The 22,423-nt window shown below is 44.3% G+C and overlaps 1 long non-coding RNA gene across 1 annotated transcript in view; it reads left to right on the top strand.

Moving 5' to 3' along the window:
• Positions 1-19,696, top strand: part of LOC119566071 — a 67,819-nt gene extending 48,123 nt beyond the window's left edge. Inside the window, exon 2 of the long non-coding RNA XR_005225057.2 lies at positions 19,364-19,696. This is a non-coding gene — a long non-coding RNA (uncharacterized LOC119566071). The remainder of the gene's footprint in view (positions 1-19,363) is intronic.
• The last annotated feature ends 2,727 nt before the right edge of the window (positions 19,697-22,423 follow it).

The following is a 22,423-nucleotide window of genomic DNA, read 5'->3' as shown; positions in this document are numbered from 1 at the left end:
ACATTAGAGCATGGGGATTACTATTGTTGCCATTTCAGAGACTTCTTTTCCTAACTTTCTTTTTTTAAAGGAACATTGTTAATTTTGAAATGGGAACTCAGATTTCAAAACAAACAAACAGCCTTTAAGATGTTTCATAACATTCCTGATCCTGTTTTTCATTGAGTTCAATGGCAACACTTCCATTGACTTCAGTGGGAAGATGGATCCGACTCTTGCATCGGTCTCCACTGCTGTTCGAGTAAATTTGCGTTCTCTTAGGGCATGGTGCTGTGAGATGCTGAGCACCCTCGGCTCTCTTTGGCATTCTGAACCTTGTAGAACTGGGTCCTAATTTGGGGTGAGGTTGAATCTGTCATCTGAATAGCCTCATTCAAGTGTTCTCTGGGTCAGACTGTGACTGGTCCTACCTGGGAACCTTGTCCTACCCTTGAGCCAATTACAACTAGGATGTGGAGGGAAGTAACTGCTCCCCATATTGTCAGCCGCAGCACTCACCTCCCCAGACAGCACAGAGCTGAGCCGGCACTATAGTGTGTGGGAACTTCAGACTGTACCCATTCTGAAAAGATCTGGACTCTGGTCCTAGTTCTATCATTGGCTTGCTGAGTGACTTTGGGCACATCTCTTGGGGCTGTATGCAAAGCTCTTTGAAGTTAATGGGAGTCTTTCCATTGACTTCAGTGGGGTTTGGATCAGGCCCTTGGTGTTTCAAGTTTGGGTCCCAAAATTAGTGTGCTAAAGGTAGTCTCAGATCTGGTGATAAATTTAAGCAAAACCCCAGGTCTTCCTGAGAAGACGTGTAAAGTGAGCTCATTCGCATGGAGTGCTAGTGAGCTGAGACTGGTTTCAGAGTAGCAGCTGTGTTAGTCTGTATTTGCAAAAAGAAAAGGAGTACTTGTGGCACCTTAGACTGTGGATGGCAGTTCAGCTCAATACATAGGTCCTAGTTTGGAGAAAACACAATAGGAGGACGATGGTCATCGCTCAAGGCAGAGTACCCAGTTCCAATGAACTACCTAGGCTGCGTAGGTGAACTGCTCAATCTTCCAACCTCCTAGCTTTCTATGTATCTATCATGCAGCCAATCTACCACTAAGCCTCGATTAGTTGTCCCCTCGGAATTTCCTCGATTAGTTTGTCCCCTCACTAATGATAAAACTGGAAGAGAGATTGCTTGTTGGAGAAAATGGAGCAGAAAATTCATGAATCACGGCATAGATCTGTTCTGCTTTCATGGGAGAAGACTTTTCCTCTGGCTCCTCTTTTAGAGCAATGTTGATTTATAATATGCTAGCAGACAGTAGTCCCATAAGTAGGGCAGCTAAATCACTTTTTAAGCTTTGTCACTGTTGTTAACTTGCAAGATCTTTGAGTTCTTCTTGTGTGAGATCTGATTTCTAAATCCTGCAATACAGGGTGATTGGTGGAAGACACCACCTCTTATGACACATTTTCACTTCTCACATGTTACACATGTCAAAGAACAGACCGAACAGAGTCCAACTTTTGGCCATGTGACTTTGATCAGCAAACAACTTCAGGCCCCGAGGAAAAGGAATCAGGGCAAAAGAGTAAATTGCTTGGATCCATGCCATAGGCGATCTATTTAGCAAAAAGGAGACCAGTGTGCGATCTAAACTCATCCTTCTAGTTAGGAGGACACGTTTATTTCCTTCTGATTCTTGGCTGTTAATAAATTTCCCATAAGATTGTGGGGAATAGCACAACAACAGTGGAGAAAGATGATATATTGAGTCTGTGATCCTTGGCTGGGATTCTATTTTAATTAAATGTATCCTAGCCACATCTGAATTTAGTATTTAAAAAAATACTATTAAAGTGTTCTAAGCATGCATCCAGAGCTGTTCGTGAAACATTCTAAAGTAAAGCTTTTCTGTGCCAAATTGTGGTGATTTTGAAATCAATGGGGTCACTTGCGTGAAAGAGGCAAACACAACTTGGCCTTTTGTGTCTTCCCAACCCTGACTATGGTATCCAGTTTACAAAGGAGAAAAATGTACATATTAATTTACTCTGGTAATAGCATTTATTTGATTGGATATTCCAGGAAGGAAAGAAGGGAGAAATATAACATTTATACATTATTATGGAGACACTTGAACATTATATCTCTTTAGCGCTGTTTGTGTAAACACCAACTTATGTAAAGGGCATTGGAAACCCTTTTACAGAGCGCTGAAAGTCAATAACATTCTGATTGTTTCCGAAGTTGTTTGCATTACTCTGCCTTATGTTTTGTGTGCCTTGTGATCACCCTTCTTGCTAAGGGGACATATTCTCACTACAGTGCCTAGTGATTTCTGTATTCAATGTAGTGAAGTTTAAGATGAGAGCCTCCTGCAGATAAAAATAAGTAATTTAAAAAGCCCTCTTGTGAAAATGACATCTCTGTGTTACAGAAATACAGAGTTTGTGTTGTTTTCTTCATTCCCTGGACAAAACAAATGTTAGTGTTCTCTAAGCTCTGCCTGGTTTATGAAAATCAGTCTGGCTAACTTCTTTGCTTTTATTCCTCAGTATCAATAAGATTTGATAAATTGACAAATTGCCACATTTGTTTTCTGTTATCACTATGAGGATGATGATGCATGAAGCTAATGAAGGATAGATTGATTTGATTTCTTGAGCTGTGAAGAAGGAGCACTTAGGACTTAATTTTATTGCTTTGGAAGACAGGTTGAAGTGTGTGTGTGTGTGTATGTATGTATGTATATATAAGGCTTTGCCTCCTCCCTACCTCCCATCTCTACTCAGTCATTCTTCTTATTTTTAATTCCGAGTTTATCAATATCAGACACATTGGGCAGAAGCAGATAGCAAGCTATTAACTAAAATGTGAGGATGCCTTTACTAGCCTGAAAATAAGTGAACATTGAGAAAATAACCATTTTTATTTAATGTTTGTATTGCTTTGTTTGCTCTCGGAGACCATGTACCACATCTTCCTCTATGTAGGGGAAAAACCCAGACAGAAGCAAGGAAACGGTGAACTCTGACTTGCTGAGTTTCCCCTAATCATTCCACTGGGGTTTTTGTCAAAGGGGCAACATGTTTGACCCTTACACCTATGGTGTTCTAAGACCTCTGTGGATCACGGTATGCCTCCAGGCGGCAAGGGAATTTGCATGGGAGAAGTAATATTTACAACCTGATCCCTGGGTTCCCACAGGACAGCATTACTCCCATTGGACTCCCGCTGCTATGGGGTCTCTGCCAGATGCAGGGAGTGAAATTTAACTTATTGGATCCATCTTCAGTAACTCCTGAGAAGAAATCCACCTGGGTCTGAAGGAGGCATGATAGAGAAACTTGCTGTTCTCTGTGTCTACTCCCCTGCCCCCCACCACTCTCCAAGCTCTTGGAGTAGCACTTGTTCCGAGTCTTCTCTGGGACATTTTGTTCCTTTTTGCACTGTCTACTAGTGGAAATGTATGGCCTAGAGCTGGTTGGAAAAGTTTCAATAAATTCCCATCGGGAAGGTTTCTCAGGTCCTGGATGGACTCGAGGGAGGGAGAGAGAGAGAGAGACCTTCCCCCTCCAAAATAGCCAATAGTTGTTTCTTTCTTCCCTCCCACTCACTCCCCACAATTCTGTCCGGAGGTTAAGAAACCTTCCCCCCAAAAGTGTCAACAATTTCCTAACCAGATCAAGGCTGCATGTGTCCCACCACTAAACAGGGCAAAGGGGAGCAAAATGTCCCAGAGACTGACTATTCTGGGGTGAGTGTCTGTCTGTCTCTCTCCTTTTCTTGTCTTTTGTTTTTGTTCTGCATTGGAACAAAACCAAATTTGAAAAATTATTCCCTTCCCCCCCCCCCCCCCCCCCCAAGACCCCAACAACAACAAAAAACAAGACTTGTTTTCAGGGCAGCCCAAATGTGGCACCATATCTGCACAGAAGCATGGCCTGATAGTGGTTTTAAGATACCTAAAGACCAAAGGCACTGTGGGAGCCAGGCTTTGGGAGGATTACCACCAAACAACTGCAGTAAATGACCATGCTTCTTCCATTAAAACTTGGTTCAATCTCTTCTGAACAAGCCTTGACAGTTTAGAAATAACAAAGGGGAGTGTTTGCAGTTGTGACTGGAGGACTGATTCTCTTCTTGCTTTCACCACTTCCATACGGGTGTAGCTTGATTGATTTAAGTGAGGTGGCTCCTGGACTACATCACTGTAAGAAAGGGGAATCTGGCTTCCAGCATGCTGTACAGGCCTGTGAGTACAGTACGGAGGTGTGGTGATGGAAGATTGTATCACAGGTTGTGCCCCCTACAAAAAGGAGTTGCAGTTTTTCATAAGGCTACTGCAGTGATCAGCCTTTTAAATAAATAGTGCTGGTAGCTGGGCTTTTAGCTCTTGAGTCCACAGAGAGGCATTAGTGGGAATTTGAGTCTTTGCTGCATCTGCTCTCTGCAGCTCTTTGAGAGACAGGTTTCCAGCAGTCTTCAAGTATAACAGGATTAATCTTTCCTTGACGTCATCGGTGCTGCCGCTTGCTTAGGACAAGATCCATGTTTTGTGCCAGAACTGAGTGGGATGTCAAAGTCCTATATGTAAAACCGGGAGATAGTCTAGGAAGACAGTCAATTCATCATTGGTACTTAAAAGTAACCCCCAAAACTCAGTCTTCCCTCCACAGGGATTTATTCCTTGTCCTCAAATTTTGGCGGCAAGGGACAGATTTGAGGTCCTGAATTGAAAATAGTGTCTGAAAATTTTGGGGTTGAGCAAGAACCCGAAAGGTAAGAAGGGCTCAAAATCTCAGGCTTGGACTTGGGAGAAGATGCTGCAAGAATTACTCTCCTTGTGTTTCCTCATGCCGCCCAGTGCAGCTCTACTTATGAACGTTGCTAACAAAATGGCACCATTTGCCAGTAGTTAGCACACAGCCTCTGCAACTCCCCTGTAAATTAGGGCAGTTTCCCCTTGTGTTTGGGGCCATTTGCACCAACAGTTTAGCATCGCTTGGCTAAAGCTGCCATTTTAATGGCCACTGCTGTACCTCGGACTTTTTCTGGGAATGGCTGTCACTCCCCTCCCACTTAGGCTCTTTGGGCCTGCTCCTTGTAAGAGCTACTTTTTCCCCAGATTATAGGAGGCTTCCTGTGGTGAAGAATGATTAGCAGGCTGCCCTCCCAGCACTGTGATTGTCCCAAATTAAACTCCACTGAATTACGGTAGGATAGCAGCATGTACTTTCAGACAAGGGTGAATCCAAAAGCAAATCTGTATCTTAGACAGCATTCAATATATGGAATCCATCTCCCACAAGGCTAAAGAACCTATATTAATGTCAGAGGGACAAAAATAGTGCGTTGTTGGGTACTGAAACCGTACAATGTTCCCAAAACCTTCAGTTGCCATAGAGTAGTTCTGATCCCTATCAGTTTTACTTATTTGCGGGGATTATGAAGGTTGGAACTTTTATTATTTGCTCCTCAAAAAAAATGACCGCTTTCGCATTTATTCATCACTTTGAACTGCATGAATGGAAGGTTAGATGGCCAGGACAAGGTGGCATAAAGTTGTCACCACACTGTAGCAGGCTGCTGCTGGAGTACCATCAAAATTGTCCTCTGTCAGAATTCAAGTATTCAGGTCAGTTAATTTCCAGTTTTCAGAATAGCAGCCGTGTTAGTCTGTATTCGCAAAAAGAAAAGGAGTACTTGTGGCACCTTAGAGACTAACCAATTTATTTGAGCATAAGCTTTCGTGAGCTACCGATGAATGCATCCGATGAAGTGAGCTGTAGCTCACGAAAGCTTATGCTCAAATAAATGTTAGCCTCTAAGGTGCCACAAGTACTCCTTTAATTTCCAGTGTCACCAACTTCTATAAAGCTCTCTGTAATGTATTGTATGTAAGCTCTTGGTACAACACACACATTTTATTTCTTAAACAAAACATACTTTTACTTTCCCGTTTTTTTTTCTTTTTTTCTTTTAGTGCTAGTGGAAACTGCTAAAGCAACAGACTCTGAGGCTGAAATCCTGGCCTAATTTTTGAAAAGTGACCAGTGATTTTTTTTTTTTTTTTTAGGTGCCCAACTTGAGATACTTTAAAGGAACCTGGTTTTCTGAAAACGCTCAGCACCTGCTTTCTGAAAATCAGGCCCTTTAAAGAAGTGTTTCAGAGTGGGCACCTAAAATTGTTAGTCATTTTGAAAATTTAGGTCCTTGTGCTGAGCCACAGAACTAGAACAGTCTTGTGGGGGGGAAAAAAGTTAAAACTTCCTTGTACTCCTCTATTAACATTACCTTCTCCATCCCAAGAAGTTGTTTCCTTACCAATAACTCCATATGTCAAGGCAGTGAGTGGAGGATGGGAGCCTATGGTAAGGAATTTTCCTAAGTTCAGGGATGTTGGAGGTGCCCCAGTTCAGCCCTCAAAGAAAACTAAAATGTGCTGCCTATGCAGGAACCTTGTGGCAAAATTAGAGCGAACCGAGCATGCTTTGTTCCTGAATAGGTCCCTTGGTGTTTAGTAATGGTTTTACTTTCTCAAGTAAAACAGTGAACTTTCATTTGTGATAAAATAGTAGTTGCATGTTACCTTCTTTAGGGTGAAATGTTCCTGTGTTTCAGATCACCAGTTTTATTATACAGAGGCTACAGCTGCAGAATATAATGCTGCCAACATGGTTTAAAAAAAAAAATCCATAACAATCCAATCAATTTCTAATGATTTTAAGAAAATAAATACAAAGTCAGAGAAAATTTCCCTCACCCCACTCCAACAGTGTGCCTGCAACTTGATATAGAAGGATCACGAGTAGGAATAGAGTATTTCAGTCTACACGTATAGTCCAGCCTTACCTCTTTGCTGAGGCTATTGGGATAAAAAAGAGAACAAGTACGGTCATGGGTTTTTGTGACCTGTCCAAATAACTGATTGATGCTACCATACTTGTTTCATGCAGGCTGCTAAGATGGTATCAACTGATGGTCTGTACCAACTTGGGCGAAAGGCTTCTTTTTCTATTACCAAATGTGTTATCCAGTCCTCTAGTTGCGTTCTTTCACGTTGATCCTACAGAGATATCATTGTGTGACTCTTAGCAGTGTGTAAAATCAAGCATATAGCTAGCTCTTGGCAGGATTGGGGCCTTAGTCATTTGCCTTGGAGGAAATAATATTTTATTGGCAAAGTTCTGAAGTGTCTCGTGAAACATTTTGATTAAATATTTAAAGTTGAGTTACAACCTTACAGCATTTGAGTTCTTTCACCCATCCCTGGCAGCTGGAAGGGAAAAGCTTTGTAACTGTCTCTTGTGGCCATTGTGATAGGGCGTCTACCCCACACTGGCATGTAAAGAGTTAAAAGAGGTCTAAAGAGGCTGCTTTGGCTGCTCCTTGCAGCCTCTCTCCTGTTAGCTTCACCCTATCAGGGCCCTGCAGGCTTACATAAAGGGAGCTGCAGAGCAGAGCAGGATCAGCTGCTGCTGGGAGTCCAAGGGGTGAGGGCTGTGTCCCTAGCAGGCTGAAAGAAAGCAGCACCACGGACGAGTCAGTTGCTGAAAGGGACTATGGGAGTAGGGTGACCAGATGTCCCGATTTTATAGGGACAGTCCCTAATTTTGGGGCTTTTTCTTGTATAGGCACCTATTACCCCCCACCTCCTGTCCCAATTTTTCACACTTGCTGTCTGGTCATCCTATGTGGGAGCAAGAGAGAGCTGCTGGCTGGCTATAGGGACTGAGCAGCTGTGTCCTGACATAAGGGCAAAAAAAGTGCTGGGGCCATGGGGAATTGGTCCAGGGGATCGTAGCAGTGGTGAGAAAAATTAGAGGTGCAGTAGGAGGCTGCTATCCACAGGGTCCCTGGGCCAGGACTAGGGTGACCAGATGTCCCGTTTTTATACGGACAGTCCTGTTTTTTTGGGACTTTTTCTTATATAGGCACCTATTACCCCCTCACTCCCTGTCCTGTTTTTTCACAGTTGCTATCTGGTCGCCCTAGCCAGGACCCAGAGCAGTGGGTGAGCGCAGGTCCCCCTCTGCCACCAGCCACTGGGTAGTGGCTAAGAGTGTAGGAGATGCCAACCAGACAGCAGGGGCTGGAAAGACTGTGATTCACTGGAAGGGGAGGATTTAAGTGTCCTGGCTGGAGGGTCAAGCCATGAGGAGAGAGCTACAAATCTGAGAGTGAGCAGAGCAGCAGATTGAGTCAAGACGGGGGAAAGCAACCATGGAAGGAGGGCCTTGAACTCGAGCTAATCCTCCAAAGTGACGAGAAGGAGGTGCCAGACAGCAGGGAGTGGTGTACACTGTGATAGTCATACCTTTCCCCTGAGTTTACGTTAACACTTTATAATTTTTTAAAATTATAGTACTCCTATAGTAACCTCCAAGAGAGGATAGAACCAAGAACTTCTCCTATGAACAATGATGGATCATGTCTTCTGCATGACATCAATCAGGAGAAGCTAACAAGGGCACATGGAGGGGCATTTAAGGTCACTTTACTTGCTTCAGTGACTACTTGCTGCACGTGTTCATGATTGATGTAGTGGAGAGTCCTGCTGATCATATCACTATTTCTGGGCTGTCTACGTTAGTTTCTTTTGTTTAGTCTCTAGTTGCATACTGGATTCCCCTCTGTTTGGCTTTAAAAAACCAAGATTAAAAATTGTAATCTAATTTTAAACAACAATTAGATAATTTCACCAAGTAGCTGTATTGTCATCAGCTTCTTTCTGCCACCCCTCCACTGCTGACCATAATCCTGACCGCCGGAAGTGCTGCTCACTTTCCACAAGCTGGTCCTTGCCCTCCGCTCCCAAACCCAATCAAAGTCCACAGCCGTTAAAGCTGCTAGCAGGGATTGGGCCATGCCCCTCCCCCGTTGGTGCTCAGTCACCATGTGTTTAATATTTTCTTTCAGGCTCATATGAACCAGAGAAGAGAACAGACCAATTAGATATCTCATCCATGCCACTTTCTCTGCCACTGCATGATCTACAAAATACAGATGAAGGCCAAAGTTTTCAAAAATAGGAGCCTGGCTTTAGGCTCCTAAATCCACGTTTAGTTGACCAAGGATGGGATTTTCAAAAGTGCTTAGGACCACAATTCCCATTGACTTCAATGAACACATGTACCTAAATCACTTATGAAAACCTATCCGTATGCATCTATCTTTGAAAACTTTGGCTGAAAGCCATAGATACAAGTAACATGCACTGAGTATCTAAGGGAAGGATCTATTTCTGAGTTTTGTTATGTGATAGTCCTTTAACTTGTGTTTGCCTGTGTCTGCCATTCAAGATAACAAAACACTCTGATGGAGCAGATGACATACTGCTTGTACTTTTAAAAGGAAACAGCCAGCAGGCCAGATGTAACTACAAGTTGTCTCAAGCTTTATTATGGGAGAGGAGTTTTAAGACTCTTTTAACATACTAAAGCAGGGGTGGGCAAACTTTTTGGCCCTTGGGCCACATCTGGGTATAGAAATTGTCTGATGGTCCATGAATGCTCACAGAATTGGGGGTTGGGGTGCAGGAGAGGGTGAGGGCTCCGGGAGGAGGTGCAGGCTCTGGGGTAGGGCCAAAAATGAGGAGTTCAGGGTATGGGAGAGGGTTCTGGGTTGGGGTGCAGGAAGGGGGGGTCTGGCTGGGGGTGTGGGCTCTGGGGTGGGGCTGGGGATGAGGGGTTGGGGGTGGAGGAGGGTGCTCTGGGCTGGGACTGAGGGGTTCGGAGGGTGGGAGGGGGATCAGGGCTGGGGCAGGGGGTTGGGGCACAGGAGGGGGTCAGGAGTGCAGGCTCCGGGCGGCACTTCCCTCAAGCAGCTCCTGAAAGCAGCGGCATGTCCTTCTCCAGCTCCTATGCAGAGGGGCAGCCAGGTGGCTCTGTGCACCGCCCTGTCCGCAGGTGCTGCCCCTGTAGCTCCCATTTGTTGTGGTTCCAGGCTAATGGGAGCTGCAGGGGCGGCGCTTGGGGCTGTGGGAGCGTGCAGAGCCCCCTGGCTGCCCTGGCGTAGGAGCCGGAGGAGGGACATGCCGCTGCTTCTGGGAGCTGCACAGCTTCACGGCACGTGCAGAGCAGAGCAAGGCCCTGACCCCGCTCCCTGGCTGGAGCGCCAGAGCAGGGCAAGCCCTGGATACTACTCCCCGGGGGGAGCTCAAGGGCTGGATTAAAACGTCTGAAGGGCAGGAAGCGGCCCCCGGGCCGTAGTTTGCCCACTCCTGTACTAAAGTGTGGTGAGTTAAATGATTTACAATATTCATATTCATAATTCATTCTGATATTTGATTTACATTTTTGACCTCTTTCTATTTAATGGAAAATGCTAAAAAGCAGGTGAGATTTATTAGGTGATGATTTATCACCTACTGCAATTTATTTGGTTCTTTTATACTGTGACACATACTTTTCTTTACACCTACTTTGTTTCCTCCTTTATGGTATCATGGTGATTTATCCCATTAGAGTTAGATGGTTTGTTTCCATCAGGTAACTATCTTTCGCTCCAAACTTATTGCTTTATTGTTGCAATAACGCTAAAATATTTGATTTAATTACTGGTTATACCATCATACTCCTTTATATCTTCTACTTTCATGTAGCTAATAAAGCTAAGCACATTCTGAAAGAATACTGCCAAATTTTTACAGAAGGAAAAGAAATGGAACACTTCTAGAATTTGTTAAAACCTTAAAAAATGCAGTTTTGAAAGAGGGACAAAACTTAGAAAGAGTTTTGTGCTATTTACTCCTTTACATGCCCCTTACCATGGCAACATTTGTGAATGGAGGGGAGCCCTGCAAGCACGTAGGGTTCTCCATTCTTTTAACTAGGACTTGGTACCTTTTATTTACATCCTAGAGTAGCATCAGTCACCTCTATGCTTAGCAGTTCATAGACCCGGCATTTCTGGGTTTGCTGCATCAGTTATGAAAGTAAAAAAAAAAATTGCTTAAGCCTTGGCACATCTTTCAAATTAAGCACTAAGCTGCACCCAGGATTGGAGTCCTATTGTCCTAGGTGCTGTACAAACATACACAAAGACATGATCCCTGCTTTGAAAAGCATATGATCCCTGATCTTTCTCTAGTGTTTTGTCTAACTCTTTAGGAGCACTTTCATTTTCTCTGGATTTTTTTTTGAGTGACAGCCCTAGATACTACAGTCGTCTTTAGCCACAGACACGGCATGAGAGGCGCAGAAGCAGGGTAAATTGCCCTGCACTGAACACCAGTATGCTTCACCTTGTTTTGGAAAGACCACCTCTTCAGTCTGAGAGCGTAGTTCACTCTTCTTGGCCTACTGAGCCAATGGCCTCTCTGCAGAGACTACCAGTTTTTTGCTGGGGATGCCTGTCTTGAGAACTGGATTAAGACCATCAGTGTTATTTCATTTATGCCATTAAACAGTCAGGATATAGTCACAAATCTTGGTTACAACTTATCTGGGCTGGATTTCAGCTGGCAGGCGAAAGTTGAAAGCTCTCTAGTCCGTTACAAATCTCCTGAGCATCCTAGTTTCCCGCTATGGCAGCTTTTGCTGCTGTTTTGGGCAGCGTATTCTACTTGTTAATTACCTTCTCCCCCCCATTGCTATTAAGTGAGTCTTAATTCATTAGAGTTTCAACTCTGACTTAGGCTTTGTTTACTGTAAAAAAGCTGCTGTAAATGTTGAACTAATTTAAAACCAAAAAACCTACAGGAATGAAATTTTGTTGTAAAAAGTAAACACTTATTCCCCTAAAAATAGTTTTCTTCCTTGTGGCTGACAAGAGCTTCTGATTCTGTGCTATTCCAAAAAAGTCCATCTTTAAAGCTAGTAGGATGATCCGAGGAATGAAACCGGTCTTATGAAAGGAGACTCAAGGAGTTTGGCTTGTTTAGCCTAACCAAAAGAAGGCTGAGGGGAGATATGATTGCTCTCTATAAATATATCAGAGGGATAAATACTGGAGAGGGAGAGGAATTATTTAAGTTCAGTACCAATGAGGACACAAGAACAAATGGATAGAAACTGGCCATCAGGAAGTTTAGACTTGAAATTAGACGAAGGTTTCTAATCATCAGAGGAGTGAAGTTCTGGAACAGCCTTCCAAGGGAAGCAGTGGGGGCAAAAGACCTATCTGGCTTCAAGATTAAACTCGATAAGTTTATGGAGGAGAAGGTATGATGGGATAACATGATTTTGGCAATTAATTGATCTTTAATTATTCATGGTAAATAGGCCCAATGGCCTGTGATGGAATGTTAGATGGGGTGGGATCCGAGTTACTACAGAGAATTCTTTCCTGGGTATCTGGCTGGTGAATCTTGCCCACATGCTCAGAGTTCAGCTGATTGCCATATTTGGGATCTGGAAGGAATTTTCCTCCAGGGCAGATTGGAAGAGGCCCTGGGGGTTTTTCGCCTTTCTCTGCAGCATGGGGCCTGGGTCACTTGCTGGAGGATTCTCTGCACCTTGAAGTCTTTAAACTATGATTTGAGGACTTCAATAGTTCAGACACAGGTGAGAGGTTTATCGCAGGAGTGGGTGGGTAAGATTTGGAGGCCTGCATTGTGCAGGAGGTCAGACTAGATGATCATAATGGTCCCTTCTGACCTTACTATCTATGAAACTCTGCACTAAAGCCAAATCTCTGAGCACTGAGATAAGTGAATGTCTCTAGACTTAAAATTTTCCAATATCTTGCCCTGTTTATGTAAAACAATGCAGATGAATCCAGTTAACTGGTTCCCTGGCAAATCCAGTCTGATTAGTGCATGATGTGGCAACCCTTATGGGCTGCAATACCCACAAAAAGATAAATTAGAAACCCTATAATTGTCTGATGGCTCAAAGAAATGTTGTTCCTAATGATACACATATCAATGAACTCAGTTCCCTGATGAAGAAATAGGTCTTGTTTTTGTTACTGCTGTGATAGCTGGGACTGGTAAACGTGACAATTTGCATCTCTTGTATCCGCCTTAGCAATTACTGACACAGTCAATCCAATTAAAAGACACCTTGATAAACATAGTAAGTCTGCTTAATTGGGATGGCTGACATTGTGCCAAGCATTCAGTGACTGCAAGCAGGAGATAAATAGCATGTAGAGTTCATGCCAGTGACACACCTGTCTTTATCTGCAGCCTGTCATGTGGAGGGGCTGATCCTTTGCAAGACAGGAGTTTGTTTTTAACACAGACATCCCAGTATTTATGGGACCATGAGGCCACTTCACACTTGGAAGCTGAGAATAAGAGGAGGTTATGGGCCACAGAAGTCAAGCAGATAAACCTAGTTACATAAAAGTCCACAAAGATGAGCAGTTAAATGCATACGTTAATGCACATATTTTACAGCAGGCTTTGGGGGTAACATAGGATAGAAAGAGAGAGCAAAATATAAAGATGGCCTATAGAATCCTGAATGGACATGGAGAAAGAGGATCCAGTTTTGACCTGGCTAGCATGGCTGTGCAGGGTTTACTCCCCTGTGCTTGCTATCTGCATGGGTACCAGCAAAAGGCACCAGAGCCACCAAGTCCCTGCCTTGCTCAAGTGATGGGAGAAGGAGCAACAGTGGCAGAGCCTGGCTCCACTGGTCAGCATAGCTGTGCTGGGGAAACGTATGCTGCCCTAGGTACAGATCTGGTGCAGTTGTGGAGCAGCAAGAGAACCAGGAGGGAAATTATGACGCTCTCACTCTCCCTCCTAGGATTCTCCTGGGGCAGCACAACTACATGCTTCCCTCTCACTCTGGGCTCATGACTGAGCCCTAAACTACCCTTCCATGCACAGAGGTGGCCCCTCCAGGGTAGGACATTGGCCAGCTAGTGTGGTCAGAGGAAGCCGGTAGTGGTCCTGCCCTTGCTATACCAGTTCCTTAGACAAACAGAGCAGCAGACTCTCTTCCGTGGAACACTTTCCCCAACCATTGCATACGTACAATAAAATGTAGCCGCTACAATCTGAAGAGGATTGGGCACACAGCAGCTGTCCTGTCATTTATCATTTAGTGACCTCCGCGCCAGAAGCGTTATGTAGTTTGCATATGATAGGAACAAAAAGCTCCTGCATAGGCACACACAATACCTTTGAACTGTAATACTCCATATTATCAAATCTGGTTACAGAGGCTTGTCAACAAGCTTTAGAAACCATGTAACACTCTTTCTCTGGTGCTTTCAGACCAGACAATAAATCTGCCAGCTGAACAATAGTGTGAGGCAGAAGCTTTTGCCTTCCTTCCAGTGAAGTCCGTAAAATCCTTCTTTTTCCACTCAGAGGAGAAACCAATTGTATTTAAAAAACCCTCACGTTCTCAACACTCGTTGCTCCATTTCCATCTGGGCTGCATTTGTTGGTCAGTAGTAATGAAATATTATTTCTCCTTGATAGGAATTTACCACAAGAACAAAGGGCTTGATTCTGGTCTCTGCTCCCTGCAGGGTTAGCATCAAAAAGTGGAATAATCTCTGCTTTGGAGAAGGTAGTCATAGTCTCCACTTATAACATACCCTGCTGTCTTTCAAAGTTAGCTTCATCACACAGACGGGTCTCACACCACTGTGTTCCAACAGAAGGAAAACAAAGGGCATTTTGGCCAAAGCTGCAAGCCACCTAGCGATGTCCGTCTAATCCATGCTATCCGAGCAGTGCACAAAATTAGTGATACAAAAGCCGAGATTTCCACTTCCCATTTCCCTCAGGCAGAGTAGTGTGACTTGAGTGTATAGGATTTTTTAAAAATTTTAAAACAACCTTGATCTGAGCACCATGAGATTTGGCCTTAGGAATTCCACAACTGTGCTCCCACCACCTAGTAGTTTGAAGCTGGTCTTAGTCACAATACATCGTCCTTATGTAGGCTAGTTGTCTTGGTGGACCATGGGGGGTAAGGCAGTCTGAGTCCCAATCTGCTATGTGCCTTGTAGCCTGCTATGCATTTAACTTCCCTCAGGTGATAGAGCACAGACAAGTCAGGTGATGCTGTGGCAGTGATGGAGGCGGCACCTCCATTTTTTCCCATCACTGAGGACTGCCAGAGAGCAAATGAAGGTGACTGCACTCACTGGGTTAAAATAAGCTCTGCTGAGTGTTTCCAGTGTGGCCTGGGGTGGAAGATTTCTTTCTCTCACTCACTGCTCCTGGACTGACAACCCAATATCCAACCTGACTCATTGATTGAGCTCTAAATGCATACAAAAAATCTGCCAGAACAATAAGGGAGCATGTTTCCTTGTGAGCATATGAGCCTTACCTATGCAGATGAGAATTTCTGCGTGCAAATGAAATTCCTCCCGTTCCCCAGACGCAAATGCACGCACCTACAAATTTTATAGGCTCATTTTGAGATTCCCTTTGAGGTTTGACGCATTTGTAGATACAGTATTCTACACACACACACACACACTTATTCACTCACTCTATTAAAAGAACATGAAGGTTGCAAAGTTAAGAGAGTCTGGAATGAAGGTTGCCCATGCAACCTTTGCCAAAACCGTTCCTTTCCTAAATGAGTCTCTAATGCTCTGCCAATGATGCTAACCACAGTTATATGCTACTCTGGTCCTCCACCAGCACTTTGTGCTCTCCCATGCTGTCCCTTGGGCATGGGGTGCAGGAGGGAACTCCAGTCAAAATCCATAAGGCCATGACTTTATCCTCTTCCCAGTCACTTCTCAGAACTCACCTCTGTCTTCATGCCTGCAGGAGCTTGTGGTCTGACGATGGTTAAGAATGTGACGATTTCCTGGTGGCTCCTGATTAGAAAAGAATTGCTTATATCTTGTTGTGTGTGTTACCCCCATACACCCAGCCTCCCACCCAAGCTTGCTTGTCTCATCCACCCTTTTTTGTCTTGTCTTTTAGATTGTAAGCTCCTTGGGGAAAGGATGGTGGTTTACACTGAATGTACCTGGGCACCTAGCACAAGGTGCCACTGATCCAGATGCCCTCTTTGCACCAGCACAGTATACAAATTAAATAATCCAGTAAGACATCAAACCAGCTGCCTATGTGGCTGAGACCTCGGAATATTAAGTAGCATTTTAATTTTGTTTTTATAGCTTGTTCCTCTTTAAATAAACTTGAGATACACCAGTAAGTATTGAGGGAAATATTCCTTTTCTAGTGTGTTGACTTTCCTGATCAATCCTTGATAAAGCCTCCAATTCAAACCTCTTCAGTGCATGCCTCCTTTTCTCTCGGTTCCAGTGCACCCAGTTGGAACTGATTGTGTAAAGTGAAAGATACGAAAATGCAGATTTATTTAAATTTATAGTCCCCTAAGACTGTATGTGTTCTACATGAAAACATGCAGCAAGCAGCTATCAAATTAATGTTTCTCTCTAGGTTAGCGGTCACTATTCCATTTAATAAGTGAACTGAATAAGCTTAGTAATATCATTTCAAATGTATTACAGATGTTGGCTAAGTGGTTTAAAAAATGTCACTGGGAAAGTTCTCTTTAATTGAACTGTCTTGATGTTATTTATCTGGAAAATTACTATGTCTGCTACTGTATGTGACATAGCCATGAGCTTCAACGCATGGCAAGCTCAGGCAGATAGCACTTAATAACACTGCAGATACCTCTGACTATGCAGAAGCCCCTTCTGACCGCACCAGTGAAGTGTCAGTTCACTTCTCAAGAAATCCTATCCCTGCCCATAGTATGTGTGAACCTCCCAGATTACTAGCTTGGTAACTGTCATATGCCCTACTGAACTTTCTGGAGTCTCTGGCTCTTTACTGCATGGGATCTGTTTTAAAGGGGGATTGTGGTTAATGTTGTTGTGAAGTGAGATGGGTCTTCCAGTTCCAATAGAATAAGAGCTGAAGCCAGCATACTGGCCCCCTGAATTTTAATAAAAGTATCTTAATTTGTCCTCTCATGTGGTTTTGCTCACCTGTGCACTTTCTGGGGGAAATCCTGGCCGCACTGAAGTCGGTGGAAAATCTCCAATGTTTTTGGGCTGGGCAAAATGTCAGTGAAGCTGATGCCTATAACTGCTGCCCTTCATTTAAGACTGCTGTAAGACACAGTCAAGCTCCTTCATAGCAGCCTCCACGCAGAACAAAGGCCTATGCGAGTCATAGAATATCAGGGTTGGAAGGGACCTCAGGAGGTCATCTAGTCCAACCCCCTGCTCAAAGCAGGACCGATCCCCAATTTTTGCCCCAGATCCGTAAGTGGCCCCCTCAAAGATTGAACTCACAACCCTGAGTTTAGCAGGCCGATGCTCAAACCACTGAGCTATCCCTCCCTAATTCCATCCAGGAATTAGAACTATGTGGGCAGAGGGCTTTGCTGGGTGGTATTTTGGGTAAGGGTATGTATGTGTGGAGTATAAGCAGACAGGAACAGACAGGGGGAAGTTATACATACAGCCTGGACAAGCATGGTATGGTATGGACTAAAAGAAACTTGGGGCAGTGAGCAAGGAAACTAGCTCCCGTTTGGTTCCTCTTGTGTTCAGGGAAACAGGACTTTGTATATTCTTTTTAGAAAACAAACGATTGCATCAAATGTACTTGAAAATCTATTTCTCTTTCACCCTCCTGCCAAGAGTATCTCAACCAAATTGCAGATTCCACTCCTGCCTGCTGTTCTGCTTAAACGGACTAGTAAATACAGAGATTGCTATGCCCAAAACTTGTCAGTTTTGCCTTGTGCACAGACTCCCAAGGTCAGTGACTCGGCACTGGGCACTGTCAACCAGCAAGAGACTTCTGCCAAGTGCCAAGTCATTCATTTCTCCTCTGGGCAGTGAAGGCAACACTCACGCTGCAGACAGCCTGATTTTAAAAGGGCAGGGGTGGGTATGATGATAGACGGCAGTATGATTGGAGTCAGAGTATCCTGATGCTCTTTTGGGGTGCGATGCAGGAACAGCTGACGTAGGTCATGAGTTAGTGATCACTGTTCCCTAGAGATCCTTGTTCTTTTATCAGAAGATAGTGTTGATGAAGAGTGACCCTGGCTCACTATAGAAAATTGTTTGGCAGACTTGCTATAAAGGTGAACATTAATGGGGCGGGGGTTTGCTTCTTTAGCAAGTTTACAGATAGACCAAAATAAATGGGCCAAATCCCTTTGTAAATTGAACCCTTAGTATCAAAGAGACTTGCAGCTAAATTTCTTCATGCAATGCTTTGAGACTAATAGTTTGAATTCCCTGACAGTTTGCATATATAAATCAGAGAGAGTAATGCAAAGTATAAAATCAGGGTTAAAGTTGCATAGTTAGGAAATGCAGTAGTTAAAGGTCAGCAAAACTGTTAACTTGGCTGTTACCCATCCTGTGTATTTAGTATTTTACATCTCAAGCAGTATGTTGGCATATTTGCCAGTGAGGGGGGAAGGAGGTGGTGCATAGCTGTATCCACTCCTGGGGAGTGTAGGGAGGGCAGATTTAAACTCTGGGGCTCCATAGGAGACAATTTTTTGGGGAGATGCACAGAATCAGTACATCTCTTGGGTGCCCTTTCTCTGTCTCTGCCCACTTTTAGATTGTGCTGGCTGGTTTTGAACTCCTGGAAGAGCATGGGTTGCAGGTAACTTATGCCTCTGCATCTTGATTGTAGGTGGCCTTGGGGATTAAATCTGGCCCCAAGATTTGGGGCCAAATTCAATTCAGGTATAGGTGGGCATAACTTCACTGACTGCACTTGCGTTGTGCTTCTTATGCCAGTAGTGAATTTGGACTTTGATATTCATTCAGGCAATGACTAGCAGCTTATTTGATACATCCATCCATTTGCATAATACTGACTCCTCAATGTATTTGTATTGTGAGATTTGGCAACAATGTTGTGCCCCAAACTGGGGCATGCCACTTGTTTTATATACTTTAACCCTTATAATCTTTTAAAGGAACAATAACCATATAGCTTCCTTATGTACGAAAGCAGAATTGTAATATTTTTATGGAGGTAGGGAAAGGATGAATAATGTAAGCCGAAGCTGACACAAGTGCATATGCAGACCACCAATCAACCACTTGCGTTTATTCTCCTTTGATCCACCGTTCACTGTAACTATATCTGCCTGTCCTACACAAATGTGTTTGAGCCTACTGTAGGTTCTCTTCTGCTCTTAGGAAACTTAATTAAAAATTACATTAACATATGTAGCTTTAAAGATTATAAATTTGGTTTGACTGTTTCCCATAATGTTGGTACCCTAGTTCATGGGGAGAAAGAGCCAGCAAACAAACTGTGATTCCCTGTGTTGCCTGCTTATTAATTTCTCCCCTGACTTCTGTTGACTCGCTGATGGTCATTACTGCGCATCTGTGACATCTGCAGATTGATATGGTGATTGCTGTGGGGGGAGGCAGCCTCCCAGCATTCTGTGAGCTAATTATCTTCCTTTCTCCTGGCAGGGCTGAGCAGGAGACAGTAAACAGGCCTTTCAACAAAACAAAAAGGCAACAACAGAAATGCTGAGGCTGCCCACATACTGATCAGAATGGAGGGAGAGGAAGCGTTGAATATCATTGCCTTAGTATGTAAATATCTCGGGAAAGGGCACACAGATAAGAGAAATGTCAGCAGCTTCCCCGATCAGCAGATGGGATACAAAGCCTTCTGAAGGACTGAGTTGTGCTGATTTATCTTTGTGTCTTTTTCTTTTTTTATTCCATTAGATGTCCAAAAGATTATATTTACTGTGATTTATTTTCCTTTTATGGACAATAAAACAATTTTTTCCTTTCTCTCTCATTTGTTCAAGGAAACATTTTCCCACTGCAACTGTAGATTATTAGGTCATAAATTCTGAATTAAGGGGCTGAATTGTCTGGAGACAGTTGCGGGGAAGGAGCCTGGTGTAGTGGACTACAGCCTGGTCTACACTTGGGGGGAATCGATCTAAGTTACGCAATTTCAGCTACGTCAGGGGCGGCCAACCTGAGCCTCAGAAGGAGCCAGAATTTATCAATGTACACTGCCAAAGAGCCACAGTAATACGTCAGCAGCCTCCCATCAGCTCCCCCCACTCTAACCTGCAGCGCCTCCTGCTCGCCGGCAGCACCACCAATCAGTGCCTCCTACTCCCTCCCCACGCCTCCTGACCACCGCAATCAGGTGTTACACGGTGTGCAGGAGGCTCTGGTGGGGAGAGTAGGAGAGCGAGGGCATGGCAGGCTCGAGGGAAAGGGTGGAGTGGGGGCAGGGCCTAGGGCAGAGCCAGGGGTTGAACAGTGAGCACCCCCTGGCACATTGGAAAGTTGGTGCCTGTAGCTCCAGCCCCAGAGTCGGAGCCTATACAAGGAGCTACATATTAATTTATGAAGAGCCGCATGCGGCTCCGGAGCCACAGGTTGGCCACTCCTGAGCTACGTGAATAACGTAGCTGAAGTCAACGTACTTAGATCTACTCACTGCGGTAAGTCGATGGCTGACGCTCTTCCGTTGACTCTGCCTGCGCCTCTCGCCCTGGTGGAGTACCGGAGTCGATAGGAGAGCGCTCAGCCATCGATTTATCGCGTCTAGACTAGACGCGATAAATCGACACCTGCTGGATCAATCACTGCCCCTCGATCCAGCGGGTAATGTAGACAAGCCCGTACGATTCAGGAGGCCTGAGTTCAATTCCCAGCTGAGCCACAGATTTCTTGTACACCTTGGGCACATCTTAATATACCCGTGTCTCAGTTCCCCATCTGTAAAATGAGACTAGTCCTTCCGTACCTGGCAGTAGCATTGTGAGGATAAAATCCATTAAAGATTGGAGGTGCTCAGATACCATATTAGATTGTAAACTCTTTGGGGCAGGGACTGGGGCTCCTAGGCACTACAGTAATACAAATAATTATTAGCTGCTGTGATTTCAGTGTGGTGTGAAGACGCCAATGGATACCTAGAACCCACATCAAAGAGCTCTACTTTCCTCCTCTCTTGTTTTTGCACGCATTTCTAAGGTGATGTGTTATGCTGAGCGAGTGCAATATATCACGTTCTTATTTCACTTTGTACGTAGATGACTAGCAACAAAATAAGTCACTTTATTGCCCAGTGAAATCTACATTTCCTTGCTATCTGTGACATCCATGGCAGCCCCTCTAAAGGGACCTAAGGGAATTGGGTATCCAATTTATTTAGGCATTTATGAAATCTTTTCCCTAGGCCTGGCGAATATTTTAGCCGAGGACTTCAAGTATCAAACACTACTCTCTGCCTGCTGCTGCAAGTCTTTAGCCTTTATAATCACAATTCAACAACTTGAGAATTCTAATGTCTAGGTTTCCCAGGAGATCTTACAGGAACTGTGCTTTTGTTTTGTGCAGAGGTCACAGATACATAACTAACAATGAAGATGATTGTTTGTGGCACCATGACTCCCCAGTATCTGTTCCCAAGTGCCTCTGAGGGTGATTTGCATCTGCAGCACCTGGCTGGGATTGGGAAGCCATGATCTAAATGATTGTTTAAAAGAAAAAAAAACAAACCCACACCTCACAGTCTTAGTGCCCAGAGCCAATGCAAAGCTCAGGTGTTCTCCTTCACACCCTAGCTTCCACAGAGGTCAGGTCTATTATTAACCAAACTCAGCTGACCAGCCCTCTGTGGAGAAAGAAGTGGTTCAGGACTATTTAGAAAAGCTGGACGAGCACAAGTCCATGAGGCCGGATGCACTGCACCCGAGGGTGCTAAAGGAGTTGGTGGATGTGATTGCAGAGCCATTGGCCCTTATCTTTGAAAACTCATGGCGATCGGGGGAGGTCCTGGATGACTGGAAAAAGGCTAATGTAGTGCCCATCTTTAAAAAAGGGAAGGAGGAGGATCCGGGGAACTACAGGCCAGTCAGCCTCACCTCAGTCCCTGGAAAAATCATGGAGCAGGTCCTCAAAGAATCAATTTTGAAGCACTTTGAGAAGACTAAAGTGATCAGGAACAGTCGGCATGGATTCACCAAGGGAAAGTCACGCCTGACTAATCTAATTGCCTTCTATGATGAGATAAGTGGCTCTGTTGATGAGGGGAAAGCAGTGAGCATGTTATTTCTTGACTTTAGCAAAGCTTTTGATACGGTCTCCCACAGTATTCTTGCCAGCAAGTTAAAGAAGTATGGGCTGGATGAATGGACTATAAGGTGGATAGAAAGCTGGCTAGATCGCCGGGCTCAGCAGGTTGTGACCAATGGCTCCATGTCTAGTTGGCAGCCGGTATCACACGGAGTGCCCCGAGGGTTGGTTCTGCGGCCGGTTTTGTTCAATATCTTCATTAATGATCTGGAGGATGGCATGGATTGAACCCTCAGCAAGTTTGCAGATGACACTAAACTGGGAGGAGAGGTAGATACGCTGGAGGGTAGGGATAGGATACAGAGGGACCTAGACAAATTAGAGGATTGGGCCAAAAGAAATCTGATGAGGTTCAACAAGGACAAGTACAGAGTCCTGCACTTAGGACGGAAGAATCCCATGCACCGCTACAGACTA

The sequence above is a fragment of the Chelonia mydas genome, chromosome 4, assembly GCF_015237465.2.
Source record: "Chelonia mydas isolate rCheMyd1 chromosome 4, rCheMyd1.pri.v2, whole genome shotgun sequence".
Classification (NCBI taxonomy): Eukaryota; Metazoa; Chordata; order Testudines; family Cheloniidae; genus Chelonia; species Chelonia mydas.
This window is presented reverse-complemented; position numbering and strand designations above follow the sequence as displayed.